Below are 22,145 nucleotides of genomic sequence, written 5' to 3' on the forward strand. Positions count from 1 at the left end.
CCATCTGCGCACAGTATTTCCTTCACTGCAGAATTAGCAATTACCTGAACATGCCACCACAGTGACCAGCTCACACCCAGCTCAGGGGTTTACAAGCTTTCTGTTAGACTCAATTACACTTGCGTTGTGTACTTCTAATTGAAGTTCACTCAATTTCGTTGAGGTCCAAAGCACCACCGCAGATAAATGTACCCTCTTGGGCGCTTGGAGGTCTAACCCAGAGCTTCAGCGTTTGCCTGTCATCTAAAATTACACTTGTGTCTCCTCCCCTGGGCCAGAGTCTGCAGCGGCTGCCCCTGACACCTGACAGCACCACAGAGAGCAGTGGAACGACACACAGGGCCGTGTGCGAGCCATCCATCCCTCAGTCACTTTAATGGACGGCTCGGCGGCTTTACGCTCCACCGGCCGCGGAAATAAGAAAATATGAGCTGCGAAAACCTAAGTCAAATTAGCAGGGATGTCAAAAGTACCAGTACTTTGGTAAAATAGTAAATACTACAAATACTGATACTAGTATTTTCACGGTACTCTTAAATCTTTGTAAACAAGTATTGCACGAGACAGAGAAAGACATGAATGTATAATGTTAAGTAAATATTTAAACAGGTTTAAAATAATTGCTTTTCTTGACCCACTTTCCACTCACATTGTGAATATTATAGTAATATAATCAGGCCTCTCTCTGATTGTTTATTAAAAAAAATTTGCTTCTGTAGTTATTAGTTTGAATATCTCTCTCTCTCTCTCTCTCTCTCTCTCTCTCTCTCTCTCTCTCTCTACACACACACACACACAACAAACATGTGTGTAAGTTAACATTTAAATATTGCAGGTTTGCATAATATTCCGAGTTTGTGTTTCACTTTCTTAATTTTGAGGAAAACTAAATCTGTTTTTGTGCAAGTGAGATTAGTAAATAGTCAATAAACTGAAAAAACAAAGTATATTTCATGACTTGGAAAAAGTAACTCAGATATTTTGTAGCAAATTTAAAAGTAATATGTTACTCTACAAGCTACTTGAAAAAAGTAATCTGATTACGTAACCCAAGTTACTTGTAATGCATTACCCCAACACTGTATAGTGTAAAAAGCTCTACACTACATGAAAAATAAATAATAATAATTTTGACAAAAATAGGAACAATAGGTAAAGCATGAAGAATTCACACCAGAGTTCTAAACAGTACTTCAGTATACTCATTAAAATTATATATTTTTTCAGGAACTCTGGTTTTCAAATATGCTGTATTTTATTTATATTGATAAATCTTTCATAATGTTTGATGCATTTTTAATATTCATACATTTTTTAAAAATGTTCTGTTACAGTTTTCAACACTAGACAAATTTCATTTGTTAACTAATAGTATATGCAACTCAATTTTTGCAGTAAAATCTATAAATGACAAAATATTGACCAAATTTAAATAACATTCCCAAGAAAATACAAAAAGACTAAACAAAAAGTGAAACTGACAACTGAAATGTTAGTATCATGCCAAATGTTATGCGCTTCGCTTTGGCGAATCAAGAAATCTGACTAATATTATGAATTAATACAGACACAGAATACAGATAATCTCAAGGAACAGATGGAGATGTCATAAAGCTCTGAAATGATTGACAATCTCGCTTTTTTCATTAAGACCAGAGAGACTGTGGCTCACTGCCACACAACGGCACGGCTTTGAGTTCAAACACAGTGCTTCATCATACTTCCTCAAAGTATGGGACTTGAATGAGACCGTCAACACTTCAACCACATTCTAATAAATCTATAGCACACAACCTCAGAATAGAAAGAAAACACTGTTAACATGCAATGATTCTTTTCTGTTCGATCGCTTAGAAGTTTTTGTGCAGTGTTTATAACAGCAGGAGCTTTTTTTATTTTTAGTTCAGGGATCTTAGATGTGCTTAGCCTTTGAAATTGTTGAGACATGTTCATATGAATACATTGATTTATCAGCCGCAAGCAAACTCCAAAGAAGGCAAAAGTTCAGATTAATGTACTTACAAGTTACAACCCATTGTTCTCTATTTGTCTTACGGAGGACTTGCAAATGTACCGATGGTGGTGGCTTGAAGGTTAAAGCGGCGAACAAACTTTGTAATGCATTGTAAAGCTCAAGTCTAATACCCAAGCAATGGTGTCCCAGGAACTAAAGACTTACGGTGATCATAATCTAGCCTGCTCTTACTGTGCCATAGCAATACATTTGACCTCAGGCCAGGGTGCTCCATGGGACTCAGCCCTATAATTAGCATACTGTAAGTCAGTGTGGATGAATGGCCTAAAAAAACTAAATGAGCGTTAGTATTTTATGAGATAGAGAATGACTAGGGCAACCATCTAAACCATATTTTTGTAAGCTGTTATAACAGGGATGTACCAACTAGTGTGGTCACGATACTGGAATTTACAACTTCGATATACATTGAAAAATATAGATATTCAATAGCATTTTCAATACCACTATCATACAGATAATTGAATTTTTTTTTATTTATTTGGGGTAATTTTGTTGTAATAGCTTAGCACAGGTGGCTTTATTGAAATCATTGAACTACCCGGTTTACAAAAAAGACAAGTAAACAGTCAGTAATAAAATAAGAACAAATTAACAAATTGCAAACGATAGCACAAATAAATAGTGCTGGGCGGAATGACCAAAAATCTGTATCACAGTATTTTTCAAAACTATACCGTATTATTTTTTTCAAGCATGACTGGGTGTTAACCACATTCTGACTGACAGAGATACTGCAGTAGATTGACTTAGAATGCCCTATTTTACTGTCACGAATGATCGCCCAGCACTAAAAATAAATTCAATAGAATAAAGGAACAAATGAAATAAACATGACAAACAAGTTTTTCAGGTGGGTCTATTGTATTCAGCTAAATACTACAGAAATGAAAGTAATCAAATGTAAAACACATATATTATGTAAAAACAAACTTTTATTTTGGATGCGATTAATTAATTAATTAATTAATTAATTAATGTCATTAATATATATATATATATATATATATATATATATATATATATATATATATATATATATATATATATTCACCTTTGTTGCTTTTCGGCTTGCTTTGTTGGGGACATTTAATTTAATATCCAACAATATTATTGATCTGCCTGCATTGACACCATTAGAACTGAACTGAGCTGGACGATGACATCACGGTTTTCATCAGAGCAGCTATATATATATATATATATATATATATATATATATATATTTTGTTAATATACTATTATATATATATAATATTATAATATATAATATTATATATACAATTAATAACTAAATATATATATATATATATATATATATATATAATATTATATATTATATATACAATTAATAACTAAGTATATATATATATATATAATTAACTAAATTAATAACTTTTTTACAACAAAAATGAACCACCACTATTTTCACAATCACTATTTATTTATTTTCTTCTAGAAACAAACTTTTTTGCATTTATTTTCCTGTTATCTCTGTAAAGATGCTTAGAAACAATCTATATTGTAAAAAGTGCTATATAAATAAAGGTGACTTGACACACTCACTCACACACACACACACACACACATTTTCCTTATATCATCCTGGCGACCCATTTTTTAAGTCTCCGTGAAAACCTATGATCTAGGCCTCAACAAAAAAAGATTTTTCCTGGTCCACTAGTTCAGATTTGTACTTGAACTGGCAAAATTTCCCCTGGCTCTACACTAAAATGTGAAATTTTATTTATTTTGTTTTAAAAAATATATAATTCTGGATGATTTAGACAAATGTATTTAGATGGATTTAAGGAAATGTTATGTACTTCATTTAATTCAAATTTCCTGTTTTAACTGATACTTTCAAGAGCACAAATTTTGCAATTCCTTTTGATTTTCCTGGCAAAAACATCCCTCACATAAAAATCAGTCTACAGGCTTTCATAGGCAACCTAGAAAAGGGAAAGTGTTTTTTTTTTAAGTTTCGTTACAATCTGGCCAAACATTAGCAATAAAAAAGCTATTACCACATGAAAAAAAAAAAACATATAGGCTAGTACCTTTAATATGACAACTAGGCTAACTAGTTAACAACACCTTAGGAACATTGGTGGTGACAGTTTTGTCAACTAGCCTGAAACTATGTACACTGTAAAAAGTGATCAGTTGATTTAACTGCCTTAAGTAAATAAATGAAATGAAAAAAATAAGTTATGTGGAATTGTCAAGTTGACATAACTTATTTTTTTCAATTACACGTGAAGTTTATTTACTTAATCATTTTAAGGCAAAGGGTCTCCTCACATTTCTTTTTAAAAGTTAAGTCAACTGATCACTTTTGACAGTGTAGTATAATATAATGTAGTGTAAAATTATATATGTGGGGAATGAAAAGTATTCAGCTATTAAGCAAAATGTTTTTTGTTCAATCCCAAACATGTCTAAAACAAAAAATGTACTGTTTTTGTTTCCTCTTTAATATTTCTTAATCTTTTCCGCCTTTGAATGGCCATAAGGGTTTAGTTTTGAATGTGACTGTCACGCAGCAGACATGCATTTTCTGAAGCAGTCTTCTTTGTGTGGGTGTTTTTCTCAATCGAAAAAAAGAGAACAGCGGAGCTGCAATCAGGTTGAGGTAATTAGAAAAGGCAGAAGGGTGAAGAACTTCCGCACTACTGATTTGCAGATTTAATCACTCATAAGTCATTACATCCTAATGTACACAAAGAATATCAGGCACATATAATTACCGCACAACAGCCGCAGTAATCTTAACCCGCCAAACAATGAAATCACTTAACTAGTACAAGGTCATTTCAGAAGGAAAGCATAAATGTCAGACGTGAACCAGACCAAATCTCAGTTCTCCAGTGTTAAAGTCCAAAGCTTTTGCTGGCTATATGTGAACACAATTTCCCCTGCCATTCAGTTGTGAGACATTTGTTGAGGCGTTTTTACCACTAGTATTCTTCCACAGTCTGATACACATTGTCCACTGATGACCGCTTTGTTGTCAACTCGCTGGGTATTTTAGAAAGGTAAGAACCTATAAGATGTCTGTTCATTTTGGAACACAAATATACTTAAATAATTTGATCAATTGAAAGTAGTCAAAACTTCAATGCATTAAAAAGTTCAAAAAGACATTGAAATAGTAATCCATCAATCGATTTAGTCAAAGATGAACAAATGACTTAGGGGGTTGGAATGACATAAGAGTATTAGTATAAGATAACCATTTAATGTTTGGGTAAAATGCTGCATAGAAGTTGACAGGTTGTTAAAAATTAAGACTTCTAAGATTTGTGTATATGGTGGTGTCTTAAAAGAGCTTTGCGAGTACCGCAATTGGTCAGACTTGCGTCTTATTGTTTGCCAAACAAATTCCTTACAAACTACACTCACCTAAAGGATTATTAGGAACACCTGTTCAATTTCTCATTAATGCAATTATCTAATCAACCAATCACATGGCAGTTGCTTCAATGCATTTAGGGGTGTGGTCTTGGTCAAGACAATCTCCTGAACTCCAAACTGAATGTCAGAATGGGAAAGAAAGGTGATTTAAGCAATTTTGAGCGTGGCATGGTTGTTGGTGCCAGACGGGCCGGTCTGAGTATTTCCTAATCTGCTCAGTTACTGGGATTTTCACGCACAACCATTTCTAGGGTTTACAAAGAATGGTGTGAAAAGGGAAAAACATCCAGTATGCGGCAGTCCTGTGGGCGAAAATGCCTTGTTGATGCTAGAGGTCAGAGGAGAATGGGCCGACTGATTCAAGCTGATAGAAGAGCAACTTTGACTGAAATAACCACTCGTTACAACCGAGGTATGCAGCAAAGCATTTGTGAAGCCACAACACGCACAACCTTGAGGCGGATGGGCTACAACAGCAGAAGACCCCACCGGGTACCACTCATCTCCACTACAAATAGGAAAAAGAGGCTACAATTTGCACGAGCTCACCAAAATTGGACAGTTGAAGACTGGAAAAATGTTGCCTGGTCTGATGAGTCTCGATTTCTGTTGAGACATTCAGATGGTAGAGTCAGAATTTGGCGTAAACAGAATGAGAACATGGATCCATCATGCCTTGTTACCACTGTGCAGGCTGGTGGTAGTGGTGTAATGGTGTGGGGGATGTTTTCTTGGCACACTTTAGGCCCCTTAGTGCCAATTGGGCATCGTTTAAATGCCACGGCCTACCTGAGCATTGTTTCTGACCATGTCCATCCCTTTATGACCACCATGTACCCATCCTCTGATGGCTACTTCCAGCAGGATAATGCACCATGTCACAAAGCTCGAATCATTTCAAATTGGTTTCTTGAACATGACAATGAGTTCACTGTACTAAAATGGCCCCCACAGTCACCAGATCTCAACCCAATAGAGCATCTTTGGGATGTGGTGGAACGGGAGCTTCGAGCCCTGGATGTGCATCCCACAAATCTCCATCAACTGCAAGATGCTATCCTATCAATATGGGCCAACATTTCTAAAGAATGCTTTCAGCACCTTGTTGAATCAATGCCACGTAGAATTAAGGCAGTTCTGAAGGCGAAAGGGGGTCAAACACAGTATTAGTATGGTGTTCCTAATAATCCTTTAGGTGAGTGTATATTCGGCTTTGTTTTCTGATTTGTGTTTTGTCTTTGAAATATTCAGTGCTAATTAATTCTGCATGAAGGGGAAACTCTGAATAAAGTCAAAACACCTTTTCCCTGGTTTCTTCAGTGTTGTGTGTGGAAGAGAACCGCGATAATTACAAACCTCCACTTTGTTGCAAAATAAGCTACAGCAGTGGTTCCCAATTCCAGTCCTCGTGACCCACTGCTCTGCACATTTTGTATGTCTCCCTTATTTAACACACCTGAAACAGATCATCAGCTCATTAGGAGAAACTCCATGAACTGAACTGAGTGTGTCAGATAAGAGAGACCTACAAAATGTGCAGAGCAGTGGGTCACGAGGACTGGAATTGGGAACCACTGAGCTACAGGCATGCAGTCGGGGTAAAAGATGCACATGAACCAATTTAAAATGATAATATATAAATATGTTTGGAATATTGCCTATTGGTTATTTGTAGGCTTTGTAGGATTCTGATACCTTGCATATTGCATATCTATTGTCTCTGCTTCAGCTCTCTCTGTATGATACTGTGCTGATTTCTTTCCCCATTTTATGTACAGTGGCAGCCACATTTGTCATCATGCTCTTAGATCTTCTGATAAATGGAGTGTCAATGTTTGTCTATTGAGTTTAAGTCTGGCTGTTCAGTTGATGAAAATTTAGTTTTATGCTAAACAGTGCCCAGGGTCTGTCTGTCTGTTAGTTTATCTCTGTCTGTCTTCTAAAATCTAAATGTCTGTCTGTCTGTCATCTAAATATCTATCGTTCTGTCTGTCTGAATGTCGGTCTAAATGTCTGTCTGTATTGTAAAAAGTGAAGGTGACTTGACTTGAAAGTAAGACAGAAGCTCTTTTTACAATACAGATTGTTTCAAAGCAGCTTTACAGTGATAATAGAAATGAACGGAACGGATATTGTTTTGGCTGTACAGCAGATCTAAAAGAAAGTCATTGTCCAGTTTAAGTAAGTTTTAATTTGATTCATTTCCACTGTAAAAATCATTAGTTATTACCTTAGGAGCCGCTTATATGACACCGTTTTCAACTGACAACTTTTAATGCAATAGGTTTTCAAAGTGCACGTTTTTGAAAACACGTTTTGAAAAAGATACCATTATCATCTCCGTGTAAACTTCAAAACACTGAATCTGTGAAAATGGTCACGGCATGCACAATGCATGTTACGTCTGTCTAAATGTCTAAATGTCTGTCTGTCTGTCTAAATGTCTATCTAAATATCTGTTCATCTAAATGTCTGTCTAAATATCTCTGTATGTCAGTCTAAATATCTGTCTGTCCGTCCGTCTAAATATGTTGGTCTGTCTGTCCGTCTAAATATCTGTCTGTCCGTCTAAATAAGTTGGTCTGTCTGTCCGTCCGTCCGTCTAAATATCTGCCTGTCTGTCTGTCTGTCTGTCTGTCCTACTCATTACATTTGTTCGGTTTGAATTTAGTAATTTTTGCGCTCTCACCTAAAGCACGCGCACCACTGAAATATATAAGTGAGGCTCACATAAAATGACTGCAAACGATAGCTCAAACAGCTTGCAAGTACCAAGTTGTCGTCTTTTTGTGGCTTATTGGGCTTAAACAGTCAAATATATACAAAATTATCAAAACGTCTGTCTTGCCGAGTATTCAGATAAATGCAGTCAGTTTTGAAAATAAATAGTTTAGAGAAAACGCATGTTGTGTGTGTATATACAGACCCTTTCCAAAAAATTTGAATATCATGGAAAAGTTTATTTATTTCCATAATTCCATTCAAAACGTTAAACTTCCATAGATTATAGATTCAGGGCCCACAACTTAAACGATTTCAAGTATTTAGTTGTTTATTTTTACATAATTTGGGCTTCCAGCTCATAAAACCCACGAAATTTTTTTTTTTGAATATTACATGAAATCACACAGTAATTACACAGTGATGCCATGGTCATTGAACCAGGTTTTGGTTATTTTGGCAGTGTGGGCAGGTGCAAATCCTGCTGGAAAAATGAAGGAAGCATGAAGTGCTCTGAAAATGTCCTGGTAGACGGCTGCGTTGACTCTGGATTTAATAAAGCACAGTGGACCAAAGTCCTCTTTTCTGATGAGAGCAAATTTTGCATCTCATTTGGAAACCAAGGTCCCAGAGTCTGGAGGAAGAATGGAGAGGCACACAATCCAAGATGCTTGAAGTCCAGTGTGAAGTTTCCACAGTCTGTGTTGGTTTGGGGAGCCATGTTATCGGCTGGTGTTGGTCCACTGTGCTGTCCACTCAACGCAGCCGTCTACCAGGACATTTTCAGAGCACTTCATGCTTCCTTCAGCAGACAAGCTTTATGGAGATGCTGACTTCATTTTCCAGCAGGATTTGCACCTGCCCACAATGCCAAAAGAACCAAAACCTGGTTTAATGACCATGGTATCACTGTGTAATTACTGTGTGATTTCATATAATATAAAAAAAATTAAAATCCTGTTTTCGTGGGTTTTATGAGCTGGAAGCCCAAATTATGTACAAATAAATAACTAAATACTTGAAATCGCGGTTGTTATAGCGAATACAACCCCTTCAGGCTGATTAATCAGCCTGAAGGGGTTGTATTCGCTATAACAACTGCCTCGCTCTACATTATCCCGCTTATTACATGGCTACCTACAAAATAAATCAATAATTTGACACAAAATATTGATTTAAAAAGGATTTTATTCGTTTAAAAACGATTTATTGCTTCCACTAAAGAATATAGTCCATTCCGTCTCTACGGTTAGAATCCTGCGTCCATAGCAACGCTCTGTTTTTCATGGCAACGGTGTGTTATACTTAGCAGTGGTCTGTTATCAAGAAATAACAGACCGCATTCTACATTAGAATTCAACCAAGCCATATACATATACATATACATATACATACATATAGACACATATACATATAAAACAAAGTTCATGACTCAGGGAGGGAGGCGGCGGGAACCGGTGTTGTGCCAAATTTCGACCCCCTGCCAAATTATTACCCCCCTCGTTGAAGTCAGTAGCCTGGTAATACCAAACTCTGCTACTTCGCTTTGCTTCGTAGACAGAGTCTGGCATGGCATAATTGAAAAGCGTTTTCTTTCTCGCGGGGAGGCGCTTGTCTGAAGTTTAAAATCATTGGTTCCCGTAAGCCAATCACATAACGTTTGGTTATGGCGTGTGTTATGCGCATGCTCAGCCGCATCTAACTTCCACTGTAAACACATGTAGTATGATGCGAAAACAAAACCATCGAGCGAAATACCGGAGTGAACATGGCTGTGAACGACTTTTGCAGATTATGTGAAGTAAATCTACGCATCCACGGTACAATCAGTGTCTACGTCACGGCTCTCAGCCCGCCCTCTGTTCGTTGATTGGCCGGCTGTTTTCAGGCCGGAGGAAAACGGAAAGCTATTATGCTGTCTCAGACTGAGTACAGAAGCGAAATGAAATTGAGCGGAAGTAAGAAGTCTGACTAGGTCAGGCTATGAAGTCAGTACCTGATTGCCTAATCCTAACCCCTCCCCCACAACAAAAGCAGAAGCCACCTCATGGCCAACTGCAGCGCAAACAAAACCACAGCATGGTCTGACTTGATTGCGTGTTAATGGTTGTATGGGTCGTGTCAATTTAAAAAGGGTCGCTCTTAAAGTAATTTTGAAAACCATTGTCCTCGATGGTACTAAACACAATAGGCTATAACGTGATACAAACACATATTGAACATATATAAAAGCAAAGAACTCTGACCAGAAAACTATTAAAAGGCAACAGTGTTCTACTGACCCCTCTTACAATCTATACAACATAAAACACAAATGGATACTACCATTGATCAGGAACTGCAAGAGCAAGATGCAGTGACGTGACGGTCAATAAGCCACATGTGTGATTTGGCCTGGTGGACAATATAGCCAGCATGTTTCATGTTTCATTTTAAAAATGAACTCCCAACTGCAACCCTAGCATCTACTGCCAGTGTTTTCATACGCATGTCATATGGGCTGTCTCTCCTCTGAGAACTGGTGTTAAATAATGGCCTGGCATCCGGATAACTCAAAATCCAAGATCCAAGATAATGCGAGTTTGTTTTTGTACTTGTGAAACCGATACTGAAATTGGTGTAGGATTTACTTTGAAACTATATTTACTCAGAAATTGCTAACTTTCCCAAATGACAAAGACATGGCAAGTAACATTGAATTAAACATTTTTTTTTTTAAGTTGAAAGACTATCTGTCTGAAAACTTACTCAAATGAGCTTTGTTTTATTTACAACTTAAAAAAAAAGGTGTGGTCATTTTACCTACACTATGAATACTGTAAAAGCAAAATTCTGATTTTCTTAGTGTATTTTAGTAGCTGAACTCTAAACTTAACATTATGCACAAAACAAAATTGAGACTTAACTGATTAACCAGATTTTCCATCTGACAAGCAAGAAAAAGACATTCTACAAATCACAGCACTAACAAAAATAATAATCCCAAAAATTCCTTGAACTAAATAGTTCTATAACAATTCACAGATTAATTTTATTTGAAACGCTTTGCTTTATATAGCCTAGTCTCTCATAGATCTGCACATTTGGTGTGTTTTAGCACAACACAGGCTATGTGTCTGCCGGGTCTTCTTCTTGTTCTTAAAACTGCACACATAGTCTCTAGACACTATTTCCCATTATAGGCATTTTTTCTATACTCCAGAAAATGTCCCATTGTTCTTGGATTGATTCTGTCACACTGCTTCTTGTTGTCATGCTGGAAAATCTCCCAGATACACCCACTAAGGCACAAACAGTCACCCACACACAAACTTGTATACTTGCAGAAACCTAATTTATGTAATTATACAAAATAATTTATTAATAATAACTATAGGCTACTACTTTTTGTTTCAACGGCAGTGGATGAAGACTAAAGACGTAGGCAACATCTCTTTTGCCTCCCGTTCTCTTTGAGTTCCAAAAATGTTATTTATACATTTATGTTATTTATATTATATACACACACACGTATACATAGACACACACACACATATATATATATATATATATATATATATAGAGAGAGAGAGAGAGAGAGAGAGAGAGAGATAGAGAATTATTTAAACTAATAACTACAAAAGCAAAAAAAAAAAAATGTATAAACAATCATTAAAATGAAAACTGAGAATATAAAAATAAATTCATACAAAATATGAATAAACACTATAATAGTAGGCTACTTGATAACAGTGAAATGGACTAATTGGCAATTAGTGGTACTACTGCTAATAAAAAGGTAAACAATTTACCAACTCAGGAGAAATTAACTTGAATTAAGCAGAAATTAGGCTACTCGAGGAAGAAAGAAATCGGTGAGTGAATGTAGTTAACATATTTTAAAGCCACCATCAGTAGGCTACACGGTTTACCGAGGATTTATTAAATAATAATCTCTCTTTAAATAAAATGTGACTAATAATAATAATAATAGCCAAACAAAGAATAAACGAAAATACTTGATGAAACACTGATGCTTTTTAATATTTTTTTAATATACAGCGTTTGTTCCTTGTTGATAGCACATAAGCCTTTCACCAAGAAACCATGTAAATATCAAATTGAACTGGAACATGAATTTATATTGTACTAAGAAACAACCAACACATTGCATCATTCCAAAGGCTGCAGCACAACACTGTCTTGAAGATTGTAATTAAGAACCCATTGGCAATCCACAAAAATTGTTTTTTACTGTTTTTTGAGGACATTTTCAATTTCAAAAGCACACCATACTCATGCAACTAACAAGACTGAAACCTGGAAGTGAGTCTATTCATTTAAAACTCCCATCCCTACCACATGTTCCCTCACGCCTGCTCACCTGGCAGACAAAGAGCTCTTGGATGTCTCGTAGATACCATCAGAAGAACTGCACTTCAGGGCTGCCTTAAGGTATTTAATTGAACTTCAGCAAGCACAGCAAATGAAGCGCAAGTGAACACAGAAGGGCAGGGTTATGGAGCGCACTGAACTCAACACTGCGTGTGTTTTGAACGCCAGCACAGGGTTTACAAGCAAAAGCACTCAGATGTTGTGCAGCCATCACTGCAGAACTGCACAGCTGGATCACGCGCTCAAATCATTTCATTTCGCGTCCGTTTCATCGTCTCCACAGAGGCGACGGAGCAACGTGTAGTAAGTGACTGCGAGCGTGAATGTGGCTCAATGAAAAACAAACACGCAAAAAAAATACGCATGTACTCATAGTATCCCGTAATTTGAGGCTTATTAAATATTGCATTCGCAAAACGCTGCTATTATAACAGGCTCGTGCGCGCGCGGCTTACCTGAAAAATCAGCCCGCGTTCATTGTTCAGTTAAGGGGGTAATATATTCCTCTCGGTCCCTTCCAGTCGATATTGTTTGCGTGCTTTGATCAAGAGAGAGCTGGAGACGTGCTGCGTGATCGATAGTGATGCTCTAGCGGTAACGGGCGACCGTGTAGTCGGTGTCTTTGATTCCTCCGGCTCTCGGTGTTATCAGATGAGTTTAGTGTGGAGGGGCGGAGCCTCTGAGCTGATTCAATACACACAGCGCTTGATTGACAGGTAGGGGGGCTAGCGGCGCTCTATCCATCTCAGCCGCTCTATTTTCCGACTAGCTTTAAGTAAGAATATCCTAAAATAATAAATAGATTTGTACGAGTACAGTGGCCATAAGGTTGGTGTGTAGAGCTTCCCTTAGTGTTTAGCCCAGCGCGACTGTTATTTTACTATTTTAAAGTCCTCCTGTTGTGACAATCAAATTTGTTTATTTCTATGTGGTGTCTTTAATATGCTTTAAGACAAACCATATGCATATTCATAAGTCAACGCCATTGCTCAATTCTTTCTCCTTTAAACTGCAGTGAACAAAAGACGTGGTTTGAAATCGATGGTGTTTCTGAAGTCACAAACTACCTTGTAACCAATCACATCAACATGTGATCGTCAAAGAGTTGATCTCTAATCTGATGCGAGTGAGTGGTGGCGGGGCTAATTTGCATATTCATAGAACCGCGTATATTAAATTAGGAAAGGTTAGTTACATGCAAAATATTTTAAGGCATGAAGAAATTTGTTTTGTTGTGCTTTAAAGAAGTACTGTTGAAGTGCTGAAGTAGAAGTACTATTGTAGATTGCAACCAGGTTTGTTGATAAGGGAAGAAGGAGGCAGGAACCGTTGAACATTAAACATAAATGTAATAATAAAATAAACATTTAAACAACACAACTAAAGTAAAACGGCAGCCCCTCACAGACCGCATAAACTGAAACAAAACAAAAAACATAAAGTCCCTATACATTGGATTACTTGTTTGCCACTTCAATTTTCACATAAAATCAGCAATATTTCAAATGTATTACTTCCTTTGCAAAACAAATGTGAGCACAATCTTTATGGGTTGTCTGACTTTCGACTGTTTTCATTCCTCCCCTGACTGTATTAGCAAGCGGCTAATCATAGTTCAAGACTGTTATTTTATTAGTTCATACACATTTACAAAGCCTTGAATTATGCATGATTTCGCAAGCATGCAATGCGCGTGTTAAAAAACGACTGTGTCATCTGAACTGACAGTTGTCATGAAAAAAATCAGCTGGGTATGATATTGCAAGAAGCTTCTGCTATATGATATGCTGTGGTGGAGCAACCTCCCTTCGTGAAAACAGTCTGCTTCTTAATTGTTTCATTACTTAATGTCAATAAGTAAATGTCTTGCCAGTCTGCAGTTATTCATTCATTTGTGTGTCATTACAAGTGATTGCTTCATTGGCAGCACAATTATGTTGATGCAGTGACACTCCGGCTATGACTACATGTGTTATTTGTTTGGAAAGGTCATCGGGGAAGAGAGACCTAGATGGCAATGCTTGCCACACTGCTAGTGTTGATGATGGGGGGAGTGAGTGTACAATTGCTCCTCCAGGAGGATGATAAAATTGAACCATTTGTTTGACATTGCCACTGAACACCTGTGAGGGAAAAAAAAGAAGAAAATACTCTGTCAAGGATGTATAATGTGTACCCAGCTTCATTATGTTAATCCAAAACTTCAAAACGTCATAATTTACTCAAACAATGCAACATGGCGTTAACAACACTGAGATCATGGATTTGATTCCCAGGGAATGCATGAACTTAGTAAAATGCACAGCCTACTTTGAATGCGATGGAAGTTGCTTTGAATAAAAACGCCTGCCAAATGCATAAATAATTCAATGAATAAACTTTATCTGTTCATGATACAAAGTAATTAAGTTTAATTTAAGTTTATTTGTATAGCGCGTATCACAATACATATTGTTTCAAGGCAGCTTCACAGAAAATACATCAAAGTCCCTTTTAAAGGAAAGTCTGTTCACTGGTCAAGACAGCGACAGCTATTTTTGGCATATGTATTTGACTATGGAAATCATGAAATCTTAAAAACTGCTTGCCATACTCACATTTAAATAACATCAACATTTCAAATCGGCAACAAAATCTGACATGGACTGACCCATAAATGTTGTTTCTTATGCTCAAATAGCGTTAAAAAAGTGTATATTTCAGGCTGGACCATGCAGCCAGTGCACATAAGCACATGTCTCAGGGCACTAACTGTTTCGGTAACACTTTATTTTGATGATCCCCTTTTGACATTCTGTTGACTAAGTAACATTGAGCCTACATGTTAAGTAACTCTCATTAGAGTATTAGTAGACTGTCTGCTTCATATACACTTTATTTTGATGGTAACCCAACAGACTTTCTACTGACTATAAGTAACTTTGCAAGTACATGTCAACTTATTCTACTAACCCTATCCCTAACAGTCTTCTAATTCTCAACTAATACACCAACGAGAGTTAGTTGACATGTAGGTGCAATGTCACTTAGCGTCAATGGAACAGAATGTCTTAAAAGGGATCTATCTAAATAAAGTGTAACCACTGTTTCTGTGAGCAGCTGCAGTGACGCAATGACCAACTGGCGATTGGCTGTTTTATTTAGAAGGCAGGACTTATTCCACCATATTGCAGGTTGCACTTTCCCCCATTCATAGTAATATTCGTGCACTGTCTCTGCTATCTTAAGAGTTCAAAATACACAATGTAATGTTACAATTAGAAAGTAAAGTACTCCACTAAAATTCAGTGGTTTAATCCAAGTTGCCTGAAGCAATACAACCATTGCATTTCATTGATTCAATTTGTGTGGATTGCATTCAAGTCAAATTAAGTACGTTTTATTTGAATAGCACTTTTCACAATACACCTTGTTTTAAAACCATGATGTTAATGTTTATAATATCTTAATACCTTCATGCCTTGTAGTCACATTTTAGCAGATTTGAGCTGGGCGATAATATAGTTTATTAAATGAACTAAATTCAATTTGCGTTGTATAATGCCACCTTTATGTCCTTTCTTGGATTCAATGACATTCCTTGTATAAACCAAAACAGCTGAAACATTCTTCAGAATATGTTCTTTTGTGTTCCTTCAAGTCATTTAAGCTTTGAACAACATTTGAGTCATTAAATAATGACAGAACATTAATTTATAGATGAACTGTCCCTTTAAGCTTGGCTTTGATATGGCCCAGTTTGAGTTTTCTGGGTTAAAACCAGGTCTACACTCTGCACTGAATATTCATCCCCCTTTAAAGGAATCTCTCCACCTTCTATCCCTTTCCACCCAGTAACCCCTCATTAGTCAAAGCCTCTTCTCCTTTCCTACTTCTACTTCCATTGCCTCTCACTGGGCCGACTTCTTGGTAGCAGAACAAAGTTATATCTGCTACTTCTGTATTTTCCACCTCATTACCTTTTAAATCTATTGAGCTCGTGTATCCTTTACCTTTGAAATGTTACTGCTGTAGCTATCCTTACTTTGTGCTCACATCAGAGATGAGGAGCTTTAAAGTCTCAGCACTTTTGGAGACAGCACATAATGTTGGGAGGGCCTAAAGTAATGAGACTTTCCCTCTGGATGACCAAGTGTTATTTATCAACGCAAGCCATTTGTTCACCACTGTGGTAAATGATCCTGCAGTGTAATGGTTTACTGTTTATTTGTAGCTCATTTTCTGTTCCCCATATGCTCTCTCATCTTCATTAGCATACACTTGCGAACTTGGATCAAAGAATAAACATCAAGCAGAGGTTCTTTCTCTTGCTCGTTCTTTGAATAACAGAATTATGGTGATCAGGATCACTTAGCGTCTTCATTATCATCACAGCCAGTTACTCTCCAATCAGCTCATCAGCATCGTCATCCTTATAATCATCTGCGGAACAGTATATTCTGTCTGTTTAATATTTCCATTTGTGACTCACAGGAAGTAAAGAAGAGAAAATGTGTTGCATCATTAATGTTTCCCTAACATCTGGCCAGTGCCCTGATTCATTTCTGTTTGTTATGTTTAAGGATGATAATTAGGGCAGTTTTAGAGCCGAATGAGGAACGGTAACCATAGGGACAGAGATTTTGTCACTCAGGCTTTTTTGGGGAGACACAAAAAAGACATTTTAGCCATCAAGACCCATCTGCTATGATCAGCGTCGTCTGATTGAATGTGATGTGGGTCAGTTCATTTCAAAGAAGCCCATTTGAACCCCTCACAGTTGGTCTTTACTCATCTTAACATGCACATTCAAGCCTTCCGCTTGTGTGGCATCTAAAAGCCTGAATGAAATGGTTAATTTCCCAAATTGTGCTCAAGCCACTGAAGCATATGTGATTTCAAAAGGCAGCTTTCAAAGGTTATTGTCGGGACCAGGAGGTGAAAACGTCAGCACCGCTAGAAACCTCTCGCTTTCAGTCTGTTTTTTTTGTCCCTCATTGCTGGAGGCTGTAAAGGTGGTTCAGACAGAGCCAAATGGTGTTGATGGTGTTGTGTATTCCCTGTAGAAAGCTCTCCTACATCTAGCAGATCACCAGCTGAGGTCTGCCATCCGTTTCACCCTCCCACTGGGCCCCAACAGCCTCTTCCTGCTGTCCTGAGATGGAGCTATTTGGCAGAACCAGCGTAAACTGGTGCAGACAGCTCTCCTAACATAAACATGCAGTGCCGAGAACAGGAAGCGTTACACATGTCACCGACATGAGCTCTCAGTTCTGAATAACTTCTTTTTATGTGGTGTTGCTTTGTCTGCTTACAAAGTGCTTACACAAAAAAGTTGTTTCTTCATCCAACACATGGTCAGAGGCGGTATCTGGGGATAAGATGAGGATAACTTGAAAAAAGGATAACTCAAGCTGAACTGCTTTGTGGTCTCACTGTTTACACATACACATTAAAATACACTACCAGTTAAATGAACTGACTGAATCTTTCTTACTCATATCTTAAAACAATCTAATATTTGATCTAAAGGCATATAGCTTACTTCAAGGCTTGAGATATATTCAGTCTAACTTGTGCCTACAAAGGAATTTCTTTACAAAACTAATATTTTAATTCATTTTGTAAAAAGACGCCAACTCCAACACTTGGATGTACCTCATGAAGTTGGTTGAGTTAACATCTTTGTCACTGATCAGTTCCCATACTTATATCCCATATTTATATTTCAATCATGACAACTCTCAAAATAGTTTTAGCATGTTATTGAATAAGGCAATGGTAATGTAGTTGGTCTTGTTGGAATAGATATGTTATGCTGCTGCTCCCGCGATCTTCCCCCAAGTTCAGACTTGCCACTTTGACTGTCGGTTAAAAGTCTGCTGAAGAGCCATGGACAGGTACTTATTTTGAATAATTAATTACTTCACGGCCACAAAAAAAATACGTTCTATGTAGGCAAGGCAAGGCAAGTTAGCACATTTCATACACTATGGCAACTCAAAGTGCTTTATATTGAAAGGAATAATAAAAGCAAGGGAAATTAAAACAAGGAATTAAAATAGATAACTTATACAGTTATAAAATGAATTAGAGTAAAATGAATTAAAGTAGTAAAAAGATGATACATAGAATACACTTCTCATCTGGCAAAGCACCGGTGTATATTATTTTGCTCTTACCCAATTCTCAGTGCCATTTGAGTTCAGTTTAGAATCAAAAGGAAGAATACAGTGCAGTCAGTCAGACGTACAGTGGATACAGTTATAAAAAGAATTAAAAGAGATAAAGTGGCAAAACACTGGTGTATCATATTTTGTACAGCTGCTTGTTATACTGTGAGATTATCCCATGTGGATTGTACTGTGTCTGTGGTGATCTTTCGACGCACCTAAAAATCTATGTGACGTTTTTCCCTAAAATCGGACAGGAGGAGCTCTAGGAATGACTCCTAGGGTTCACTGTCCCATCAGTCTGCACCCCCCAAAAAAACATTTGTTCAAAAGCTCTAGGAATGGAGTCAATCCAGTCCGCACCCCACAGAACCTCAAGTTTAATTGACACATCAAACTCACTACTCCACCACAGACCCAGGTCATCAGCATGGTTTTATCTCTCAATTTCTCCAATTAAGTAATCTATGTTTGTCTCTTATCCAATTGTTAGCGTCATTTGAGTTTAGAATCAAAAGGAGGATTAAAACACAGTGTAATCAGTCGAATGCACAGTGGCACAGCGCTCATTCAGTAAATGCACAGCTAAACAGATGTGTTTTGAGTCTGGATTTGAATGTGACCACTGTAGGAGCACATCTGATCTCTTCTGGAAGCTGGTTCGAGCTGCGGCTGGCATAATAGCTAAAAGCAGACTCGCCAAGCTTAGAGTGAACCCTTGGAATTTCTGGTTGATGTGATCCTTTTGATGTCATCTGTTAGATTTATATTCAGTGAGCATATCTGCAATGTATTGAGGTCCTAGGCCATTGAGTGATTTATATACCAGTAATAATACTTTTAAAATCAATCCTAAATGTAACTGGGAACCAGTGTAAAGACCTGAGGACTGGTGTGATATGTTCATATTTTCTGGTTCTGCTCAGAATCCTGGCAGCAGCGTTCTGTATGAGCTGCAACTGTCTTATGGTCGTTTTGGGAAGGCCAGTGAGGAGTCCATTACAATAATCCACCCTGCTGGTGATGAAAGCATGAACAAGTTTTTCTAAGTCTTGTCTGGAAACAAAGCATCTAATTATTGCAATATTTTTGAGATGATAGTATGCTGATTTAGTTATTGCTTTGACATGACTACTGAAACTAAGGTCTGACTCCAGAATCACACCGAGATTCCTGACTTGATTTTTAGTTGTTTGACCCCTAGCGTCAAGGTATGCGTTCACCTTGAGAACTTTTCAAAACGCAATGACTTCAGTTTTGTCTTTGTTTAACTGAAGAAAGTTTTGGCACATCCAACTGTTCACTTCATCAATGCTTTGGCACAGGGAGCCAATGGGGATGTAGTCATTAGGCGATAGGGCTAAGTAGATATGCGTGTCGTCTGCATAGCTGTGATAAGCAATTTGGTTCTTTTTCATTATTTCGCTCAGTGGGAGCATGTACGGGTTGAACAGGAGTGGTGCAAGAATTGAGCGTTGAGGGATTCCGCATGTCATGGATGTCCATTCAGACTTATGGTCTCCTATACTCACATAATAACCTCTCCCTTCTAGTAGGACCTGAACCATTTTAGGACTATCCCAGAAAGCCCGACCCAGTTTTCCAGCCTGTCAAGAAGTATGTTGTGATCGACAGTGTCAAATGCAGCACTGAGGTCGAGTAGTACCAGCACTGATAATTTGCCTGAATCAGTATTTAAGCGAATATCGTTTATTATCTTTGAGCGCTGTCTCTGTGCTGTGTTGTGGTCAGAAACCAGATTGAAAATTGTCAAAGTATCCATTTGATATTAAGAATTTGTTCAGCTGATTGAAGAGAACTTTTTCAATGATCTTGCCTATGAAAGGAAGATTTGAGATTGGTCTGTAATTGCTCAATATGTTGCTATCCAGATTGCTCTTTTTCAGGAGGGGCTTGACAACTGCAGTTTTAAGGGACTTTGGAAAAGTCCCATAGAGAAGTGAGGAATTTACCACTTCTAGGAGATCTGATTCTAAACAGTTTAACACACTTTTGAAAAAGGAAGTGGGGATTGTGTCAAGGGTGCAGGTTAATGTTTTAAGGTGCTGTACTGTTTCTTCCAAAATTTTACCACAAATTTCTTCAAAATCAGACTTAGCAGCTTTCTGCGGATGTGGTCTGATCTGTCTGACCTCAGTGCCACACAAGGATATGCTGATCGCCTTTCTGATATTATTGATTTTCTCAGAGAAGAAGGAAGCAAACTCACTGCACTTGCTGTCTGAGAGCATTTCACTGGTTATCTGGATTGGGGGGTTTGATAGACTCTCTACAGCAGCAAAAAGAGTGCGTGTGTTGTTTATGTTTCTGTTTATAATATTTGAGAAGAAAGTCTGTCTAGCTTTGCCTAGTTCCACATTGAAAGCATGGAGGCTGCCTTTATAGATGTTATAATGGACTACAAGTTTTGTCTTCCGCCACATGCGCTCAGCATTTCTGCATTGTCTTTTCATATTTTGCACTGCTGTTGATATAGTATGAATGTAATCTGGACGTACTAAATTCTTCATGTTGCCCTTATCATGTGACCTACCAGGGTCAGTTATGTCACTTCATTGCCATTCATAAATCCTCTCCAGTGGCATTATGGGATAGTAAAGTGTCCATCATATGCATTCTTCAGAATCTCGCCAGAAGAAGTAGGTCATCCAGGTTCTTTTTGCCTACTCTTTTATGAGTACAGTGAATTCAGACATACTTCTTTTGTCACATACTGTTTTTCGCCTACTATATAGTAGGGAATTATGTGCTTTCTGATGCAGCCCTGGGGTGCCGCATGACTGCCCACACTACGATGACGTAAAGGACCTATCCGCCTGCGCCCATGACTGAACTAGATATTAATGTTAATATTAATATCCCTCAACCTCTTGGATGGCTTGGGTATACTGTATACAAATAATTAAATATTAGTGTTTTTAAACATTAACTGAGCATTAAATGACGGCAAAGGTAATTTTTGTGTAAAAATAGTGTGCGATGAGCATACACAGTTAATTGTACAATATCAACTACTGAAAAATTCTCTATGATAGCCAATATTCAATACCGATATCATTGTACAGATATCATGCGTCCCTAATAATATCTGTGTAATTATTATCTTATACGTCACTGAACTTTTACATCACAGTAGATTTACTATAATGTCATGTAAACATGAAATTAAAATCCATATCTGTCTGAAGGAATCTGCGCCAATATTCTGAGATATTTAGTGATGATCCTTAAGAGAGACATAATGCATTTTGATCCTAATGTCTAGGAGATAACGTCTTATCTTATTAGATCATCATAATCGTGTTGATACACAGCTCCATCATGATCTTCTTGTCTCAGCCTCTCTCTCTCTGAATGCCCAGTGTGTCAGATCTGGCTCATTTACTTATCAGCTTGGTCTATGATAATGTGTTCATTATCAAATC

The 22,145-nt window shown here is 37.4% G+C and overlaps 1 protein-coding gene across 1 annotated transcript in view; it reads right to left on the reverse strand.

Moving 5' to 3' along the window:
* Positions 1-13,214, reverse strand: part of st6gal2a (ST6 beta-galactosamide alpha-2,6-sialyltranferase 2a) — a 94,111-nt gene extending 80,897 nt beyond the window's left edge. The window contains exon 1 of the mRNA XM_084421060.1: positions 13,003-13,214. The gene's annotated coding sequence lies outside the window, so the exon portion shown is untranslated. The remainder of the gene's footprint in view (positions 1-13,002) is intronic.
* Positions 13,215-22,145: the final 8,931 nt, after the last annotated feature.

This window comes from Rutilus rutilus, assembly GCF_951802725.1.
Source record: "Rutilus rutilus genome assembly, chromosome: 10".
NCBI lineage: Eukaryota > Metazoa > Chordata > Actinopteri > Cypriniformes > Leuciscidae > Rutilus > Rutilus rutilus.